Here is a 6000-nt window from a genome sequence, read left to right on the forward strand (position 1 = left end):
ACAGACTTATGTCTGCATCAAATCGCTTTGCTTGTGTAACACAATTACACAATACTGAAGCCTGGTGGTGTAAGTGAGGAGGGAGAGGGTTAACCAATCAAGCCAGGTTGCTTTCATCCAAAGCCGACAGGATAAACAAACAGGTCAGAGAGCGGCTGCATTCAGAGAGGGCAAACCTTCACATCGGTGGAAGATAAATGTTGTTAAAAGAAAAAAGGTCTCACAAATACTAATAATGAGATTTCATGTGGTTTTCTTGAACCACTATCAGTTTTGTTTCCACAGAAACTGATTTGCCAAATGTCTTATCATTGTCACTTGTGCTTTATTTAGAACATCTAAAAATATAAAGTCTTCCTAGGGACGACACAAAACATCCTGAAAACCATGAAACACACGATTAGTGCAAAGAGAGTTTCAAAAGATGGTAGATTTTAAGTCACAACTTTAACCCTTCACTTTGTTCAATACTTTTTAAAGTCACAATACCTTAGCTGAAAATCGCCTAAAATGACACCCGAGTCAGGAATCTCCCCCACATCCTCCACAGCAGAGGTGTGCAGCAAAGATTTAGGAACTCTGTATGTTTCCAAGGGACACAGGTGAGCCGATCTACCTAATATTTCTATAGCAAACTTTAAAAATATATTGTAGACTGTACAAGTTATATATGACTCTGTTTGTAAACCACTGATTTAGTTGAATACGTTTATAGTATGAACATTGGTTAATGTACAGTATTCCCTGAGAAATCTGTGCCAAAGTTATGTTGAATAAGGTATTTGAATTACCCATTTAAATGACTCAGACCATTTTTCTAATTTTATCTACGAGCCTATAAATACTCACCAAGTCCACATGGATTAGCCTGTATTCCAGCTCGCTGACCCAGAGGTCACACACAAGCAAAAAACAAGTGACCTCGATCAGGAAACAGAGTTGACCTGAAACGGCCTGGATATTTTTAAACGTATAAATCCCCGGGTCAATCCCAACCCGGCTATGTGACATGTAAAGCCCACCTGCCTCAGCTGATGGAAGAGAAAAATAAAACATCTACATAAACAAATGATCTCATCTCTGGTTCAAAAGCTAATAAAAGTTCTCAGATATCAGTGAAAACAATAACCATTTTTGTTGCACAGTGGGTTTTCGCCCATCGTCCGGTGAATACGTGTACGTCCGCGGGGGAAGCGTTGGGACGCATCAGGGGAAGCATCGCATTCCATCGCCTAAGGTGATCGCCAGTTGGATGTTGCTGGCAGCTGTCCAACCAATCAGAAAGGGTTAAACGGGTTCACTCAGGTTGTTTATGGTTCACTAACAATACTGTGGGGAAAAGGTCTCCCTGCCTCAGCTGTCTGTGTCAAGGCCATGTTTTGTTCCTTCATAAAAACTGAAAAACAACCAGAGACTAGTTTTAGCACGAGGGCAAATGATCTGCTTTGAAATCTGCAGAAGGGAACAGGAAGCATACAAAGTATGTAACGGTAATATGGTAAAACACTAAAAACCATCCACTATTGCTGAGCTGATTCAAAAATGTAGTCCATTGTGCTTTGTTTTAAAGTAAGATTGGAGGTTTTTACCAAAGAAACTCTGCTGAAAACTGAATGTGTTTTAAACGACTAATTAAAAGAAACTCTTTGCCAGATAGTTTTATCATCCACACCCCTATTTGGAGGAAACTACACCCACAGATTTAAATAGAAGTCAAAGCAACCTCTTTTGGGTAACGATATTTTTACTAAAAAGAGAGGGAAAAAAAGAAGTAAATCCCCATCTCGAAGATGCTTTACATGCATCTTTGAGATGCATGTAAAGCATCTCAAAGATCAAGTCTGTCATACATCAAAGTCAGATTGATCCGTTTTTGTCCCCAACAGAGCAATTCACTCTGCAGGTTTACAAAGTTTCTAAAAGTATAATTGGAGGACATACTGACCACTTTTCCTCACTTTGCTACATTCTCTAACTGTTCTCCAATTTTGCATTATTTGCTGCTATTACAGCATTTCTCTTGATATAATCTCTGTTTTTCTCTCACACAAAAAAAAATCATATTTTTTTAATACATTCACATGTCATGCAGACATTGATGTAAAAGTCTTTGTAAACTTTAATATCTGTGATTCATATTTACTGGCCACCAGGATATTGTTGTTACAACCTGAATTTACTTTCCAGTCGTACTAAAGCTCTGACCAGCATCCACCAACTCCCTGCTAGCAGGTCAAAGTGACACTGCAGCTGAGTTAGGATTCAAAGAGCTGGCAAAGCAGATCTAATTATGTTTTTCTCTTAAAATTTCCTTTAGTGAAGGATGTCTGGGGCTACATTTTAAAAATAATTTGTTTTGAAAGAGTTCGCTCGACCTTAGACAACGAGATTAGATTCTGCCTGTGAATATAGGTTTGACATTTAAATAATTGAATTAGAAATTTCAAACTTGGTCTAAAGCAGAACCTCAAATTGAATTTGCAGTCAACTAATCGTTGCCAAAAAAAAAAAGACAGCAGATGTAACTTGCATTAGGTATAGCAAAAAGGAATAAACTAAAGACGACACAGAATGCCAAATTTAAAATAATGCTTAAACTTAAGTATGATATATGGAACTGTATACATTTCTATAAAACCCACCAGATGGGTCTGTCACTAAACACATTCTCTTAACTACCATTTTCATTAACTCTAACAAGAACACTTCTTCTCCACAAATATAATCGGTAAACACTGCAAATGTCCACATCCCAATTAGCATATCACATCTGCATTTGACCTGATGATGTACATGAAGATGAGTTGAACACACAGCCATTGTCAAAGATCAGCAGAATAAAAAGTACAAGGCATAACGCAAACATAACTGATTACTCAGTTAATGTTGAAATTTGCTGCAACAAATGTTTCTGCTACAACTTTGTTGGCACAGAATCACTCTGAATACGTGGATACTTGATTCATGGACAACTTAAATTTTTGGAGAAGCTCAGCTTAGTGGTGTGTAATTCCACCTGACTGTGGTGTCTTCAGACCAGTAGTTTAGCAGGTTGCTTCCAATACAGGGGCAGCATTGTGATACTGAGCAGCTCCATCTGTGAGCCCCCCTGATCTCTCACCTCTGGACTTCCCTGAAACTAGACCCACTCATTCCAAGGCTACTGCAAGCATGCAAGTTCATATATATATATATATATATATATATATATATATATATATATATATATATATATATATATATATATATGGTCAGACGTCACGGTATGTTAAAATGTACTTGGTTTTCGGTTTAACCTTCCTGGACAACTCTCATCTGCGAGGACGTTTAACCCTGCAGATGTGTCACCGCTGGCAGATGGTGTCACACAACAACAAAAGCCGCGCGCTTCTGCTCGTTTCATAACACGGAAGGAGGCTTTAACGCAGCAATGCAGACCGCAGGAAGGAAGAGAAGGTGCGCAAGTGCAGAATGCCTTCCATACTTCCATTGTGTGTGGTGGGGGGGGCAGCACTTCATAACCATCCGCAATCTCACACCAACACAGAAATGTAGTTTTAAAGGGATTCAAACCAACAAATAAGCAGCCGCTCTGAGTGTCTCACCTTCCGTCCGCGCTTCTGCCGTCAATTCCTTCAAGTTTAAAGAAAAATACAAGAAGCTTAAAGCAGTAATGAGATGCAGGGAGGGCTTGGCCGCTTTCACTGATTCACCGGTTTCTGCCTGAAAAGAGGAGGGTCGCTCCTGCCGCCGTGCACGCGCCCTGCTCACAACATTACGAAAGTCCCGGAAGTGCACGAGCATCCCAACTGTTGTGGGTTTTTCTCGCGCTGCATGACAGTGACGAGGCGAAACACAGAGATCATTTAACTGCAGCTAAAACCAACAGAGATGGGTATGTATACCCAAAACTGCACTCAAGTAAGAGTGGCGTTACTTCCAAATAATATCACTAAAGTATAATTAAAACCATGTCCACTGAAAATTTACTCAAGGAGGAAGATTGTTCATGTCAGAGCTGTTTGATTTAATCAGACACAATTCTTAAATAATGTGCACATGACTTTTAAATAATAAAACAAAAATCAAGTAAATTAACTAGCATCTTTACAGAGCAGTGAAACTAAATGTTGAAGTCGATTTAAAACTTTTTGTTTTGTTTTTTTTAAAGTTATTCAACTAAATGTTACTTGTCGTACCCACCTTTAACAATAAATTGCAAAGTTTAGGTTTCAGATTTACTGTGAATAAACTATTGCATTTTACACTATAACCTGATCAAGAAAATTCCAGCAAATTTACTTGAAAGTAAATATTCTTATATTTAATCATCTGGCGTTACTACTTTGCAACTCTATTGTGTGCAGGTTGTGATAAACGTTGTATGACACAATTGGATAAACTGCACCTTTTAGTATAACCGGATTATTTTTGTTTATAGTTATGCTTTCTTTCTGACCAGAAAAGGGTGAAACATAGTGTTACGTAACACTTTTTTTTACTTGACAGTAATATGGTACCATATTACCATATTAATGGTCAATATAATATGACAGTATTATATACTGTCATATATAATGACATATTACTGTCAAGTATTACTGTCAAGTAATATGGTACCATATTACTTGACAGTAATATGGTACCATATTACCATATTAATGGTCAATATAATATGACAGTATTATATTGACCATTAATATGGTAATATGGTACCATATTACTGTCAAGTAAAAAAAAAAAAAAAAGTCCTTCACATATTTTAAAAAAATAAGGATTGTTGACAGTATTTAATCGCTGAAAAATCCAAGGACGGTTTAACATCTTGCGTTGTAAAACAAGTGAGCGGGTGAAATCTTTCCAGAAGCCCTGGGATGGGGCACTCTGTTGCTCGTTCAAACTCTGCCCTCTATTGGCTAAATGTGGACATAGCAGCGGTTTTCACCTGAGTCATTCATCAAGACAGACAAGTCCTTTCATTTTTTTTCTGTATGTGTAAAGATTTTCATGTGTAGTCAGTCTCAAGAACATGTTACTCTGCATGAAAGAATAAACTTATTCCTTAAAGGAAAAGTAACTAGTAGAACTAATTACATATTGGTTTGCATGTAAAGTTTTTTACTGTTTGAATTATATTATAAAATGTATTCTTGCTAGGAAAGAAGACCTGGTTGATTTTGCAGCAGATGTGCTCTGGTGGCTATTTTATGGCATTTTTTCAATCTGCTGTGTTTTATTTTAATTGTTGTTGTTCTTTGTTAGTGGAAAAGCTCTTCCAGGAACTAGACAGTATCTGGAAATCAATCCAATTCATGGAAGCTCTTCCAGATCTGGCAATTTCCCTATTACTGAAGGGGCAATGTACAGGGCAATTGTTATTTTTCTTAAATCACTGACCACCTGAAAATGATTCAACCCCTTCTGCAAATTAGGTTTATTGGGAAAACTGACCTAATTATTTTAGGTTTAAAATAATTATTGCCATGCATCAAGCTGTGTAATAAGAAGAATTTAAATTCCTCCACATGACAACAGGAAGTGTCAAAAATAATTTAACACAAAATGCCACTTTTAGTGACTGCTGTAGTGTCAATGACGAGCACCATTAGCACTCCGTAGGGCTTCCTCTTGCTCTTATGACCTGTTGTAAATAACCAACAATAGGACACAAGCCTCTAGCAGTGTTTTGAGGAATCTTAGCCAGAGGCCTGGATTTGAGAAACACAAGCATAAAAACATCACTAAAAGGTCATTTTTGGTCACATTGTGTTCATTGTTAACACTAGATGGCGCCATTCACCATGTAAAACTGGTGCTACAGTTAAAACTGGAACAGAGACAGTTACAAAGAATCTGGCTGCTTGTTCAGTGTTCCGGTACTTAAGTACAATTGATCCACGATGTAGTTCCTCAAAACGCAGAAAGGTTACTTCTGCAAATCTGTGTCAGATTAATGATTGTTTATCACTGATTTCACAGGTTTATTTTAATAACTGGAAG

General features: G+C 37.5%; 1 protein-coding gene across 2 annotated transcripts in view; it reads right to left on the reverse strand.

Annotated features, from left to right (window-relative positions):
- The window catches only part of LOC106903884 (helicase ARIP4-like), a 57527-nt gene extending 53757 nt beyond the window's left edge, over positions 1 to 3770 (reverse strand). The window contains exon 1 of one of the 2 annotated variants that reach the window (XM_088007038.1): positions 3606 to 3770. The gene's annotated coding sequence lies outside the window, so the exon portion shown is untranslated. The remainder of the gene's footprint in view (positions 1 to 3605) is intronic. The other variant, XM_014967907.2, reaches the window with a different exon arrangement.
- Between the last annotated feature and the right edge of the window lie 2230 nt (positions 3771 to 6000).

Source organism: Poecilia mexicana, unplaced genomic scaffold, assembly GCF_051168715.1.
Source record: "Poecilia mexicana isolate PSO_F unplaced genomic scaffold, ASM5116871v1 scaffold_7, whole genome shotgun sequence".
In the NCBI taxonomy this organism is placed as follows: Eukaryota; Metazoa; Chordata; class Actinopteri; order Cyprinodontiformes; family Poeciliidae; genus Poecilia; species Poecilia mexicana.